This window comes from Schistocerca piceifrons, chromosome 1 (genome assembly GCF_021461385.2).
Source record: "Schistocerca piceifrons isolate TAMUIC-IGC-003096 chromosome 1, iqSchPice1.1, whole genome shotgun sequence".
NCBI classification, from domain to species: Eukaryota; Metazoa; Arthropoda; class Insecta; order Orthoptera; family Acrididae; genus Schistocerca; species Schistocerca piceifrons.
This window is the reverse complement of record NC_060138.1, coordinates 248531349-248534159: the sequence shown is the minus strand read 5'-3', so window position 1 is coordinate 248534159 and position 2811 is coordinate 248531349. Positions and strand designations below refer to the sequence as shown.

The window sequence follows — 2811 nt, the reverse complement described above, 5'->3', positions numbered from 1 at the left end:
ACCGTAGCAGCAGCGCGGTTCCGGACTGAAGCGCCTAGAGCCGCTCGGCCACATCGGCCGGCTGACGCTGAATTAGCTTGATGGAGGAACTCCTTGATAAATTATGGATGCACGATACAAACACGGCCGACGAGATATTTTCTTGCTTAGGAAACATTATTTACAGTTTTACCTTTGTTGGGAAATTGGTTGATTGCAACAGATGGAGCTACTGCAATGATTGGTCAAGAGTCTAGTGCTGTTGCTTTGATAAGGAACAAGTTTAAAATAAAAAAAAGCATGTCTTCTTTGCATATTATTTTCTGTCACTGTACGATTTGTGACCAAGGAATTATATATTTTATTGCCTTTCACTTGATCCTTGATCCCTCCCTCCTCCCACACCGCTCTCTGCTGAACTGAACGACAGAATTTTGAACGCTTAATACTGCTTGTAATTGCTGTCAAACTATGCAATGGTATTACTTTGCGGCACTGCAGTACTCATTAGGACATTACCAGTGAAAAGATTATTCTTTTCTTTCTTTAACGCTGTGTTGCGTCTCTACCGAACTGCAGGCAAGCAACCGCTTTTCTGTCGTTAGCTGATCTTATCCGAATGTGTGTACCTTCCTTTAGTTCTTCGAACGAAGCTGGAACGATGCAATCACTCTCAGAAGAAAATGGAGCGTGAACTACGATCTGGTCGCACAGGGAAAAAAGTTAAAACTAAATTTAATTCACAGTCAGACATAGGAGAACATCGCCTGTTTTATAATCTAAGAACTGACATACAGGGCCGCATGCGACAGGATGCCTCATAGAAGCATGCACACTAGCGTAAATTCATTTGATTTTCTTCACGTTGTAAGTTAACTATTATCACTTTTTCATTCGATGGTATTTTTGTGTCACAAGATTGGTCTTCAAGGATACTTTCGTTGACGGTAACAGATGGAGCTCCTGCAGTGATCGATCAAATACCTTGCACACGTTGTAGTGTGTAGTAAGTATTTATTGCATCATCATACTACAGTAATTACGCCAATGCAAAGAATATGGACGTGACTGCAAACTGGAGAGTCAGCTGCCTATCGTGTATTATCAGCATTCTTTAGTGCTGTTCGCGAGTGAGAGAATGCGTGCGCATCGCGCCCGAACGGCGATACAAATGTCTACGGCGCCCACGGGCAGCTCACGCGCCAAGCCCTGCTCTAGTTCGTCCCAAATATACAGTATTTTTCGTTCACTCAGGTGACTGACTTGGAGGATCTGCCGTTTATACGTCATACATCACCTCAAAAGTGAGAGCGATTGTTAACGTAGAACATAACAGTGCAATGTATGTAACCAATTTTCGAAGCTATTGCTCGACAAAGACCATAAAAAAACCATGTACGACTCAGAAAGTGTGTCTCAGTAATAGTCTAGAACAGGCGAAGAGTGCCAGTATTGCAAATGCGCTGCACTGAAACACAGTGATCAAAGTGCAAACGGTGCAGTATGACGGCACCGTGAACGTCGTTCTGCAAACTCTACAATATGGAGCAATGACATCCGAGCTCTGCCATTACAAGGCGTTCTAGTACTGACGAAAACCGCCGGTACTTCAGACACGAAAGTGCGGTTGGGACCGCTGACACCTATTGTTAGGCGAGGGAAAATGACAGCCTAACCTGCTACAAACGTGAGGTGTCTGGCTTTCAATGCCCCTTCTTCAGATATCTCGTCTTCAGTGTCTAGTCATTCCGTTTGTATTTCCGAACCCGATGGAACGACAGTCTCGCTAGTTACAAGTCAACTCTGTTGACGAGCCGTGGTGTGCTACTCCTTGCCTGTTTGAAGACTTGAACTGCGAAGCTGCAGACTGCCGGCTGTGGGTAGACTTTGCAGCTCCAAACTGCCAGTACCGATGGGTTCCAGCCAAGACTGAGAAGGGCCAATCCTACTGACTGCAAGCTGCTGTCTTCTACGTGCTGGGTGGGTGCCTGAGTGCCGTTTCTCAGGCTGTAACTGTCACTGAAAACCTGTGTTGTTGAATAACGGACACCTTTCTGGACCAATGTTTGGGCACTAAATCACTACGTAGGTTATTCTTATTTTTGGATCCCATTGCATCAACAAAGCTCTCGGTTTGAGGAAAAGGTAAACAGGTTATGACAAATTTTGTTAAGGAATAAATGCTCTTTTAACAGATATCTGCAGGACGTTCTTCAGTTCACACCCCTAATAATTCGTATTACACGTATTTGGAGTCGGAAAACTTCGGCTTGCCTTGGTGAATTACCCCAAAAAATGATCCCGTTTGACAAAAGTAATGAGTCTAAGGGGAATATGCTAGCTGTTTTATTTTTATATCATCTATGCCTGACACCATTCGTGTTGTCTGGGAAGTGCAGTGAGATATGCTCCTGTCAGTTGAATTTATTAGTAATCTAAACAAATTGTTGGCAACGGCCATGCCGCAGTGGATACACCGGTTCCCGTCACATCACCGAAGTTAAGCGCTGTCGGGCGTGGTCAGCACTTGGATGGCTGACCATCCGGGCCGCCATGCGCTGTTGCCATTTTTCGGGGTGCACTCAGCCTCGTGATGCCAACTGAGGAGCTACTCGACCGAATAGTAGCGGCTCCGGTCAAAGAAAGCCATCGTAACGACCGGGAGAGCTGTGTGCTGACCCCACGCCCCTCCTATCCGCATCCTCTGTGAGGATGACACGGCGGTCGGATGGTCCCGGTGGGCCACATGTGGCCTGATAACGGAGTACTAAGCAAATTGTTGTATATGAAACGTATAAAATTTGTTAGAGAATTTTCCCTCGAATTTCTGTC

At 45.5% G+C, this 2811-nt stretch overlaps 1 pseudogene; it reads left to right on the top strand.

Moving 5' to 3' along the window:
- Window positions 1–2428: 2428 nt before the first annotated feature.
- LOC124726012 lies at window positions 2429–2546 on the top strand (annotated as a pseudogene).
- The last annotated feature ends 265 nt before the right edge of the window (window positions 2547–2811 follow it).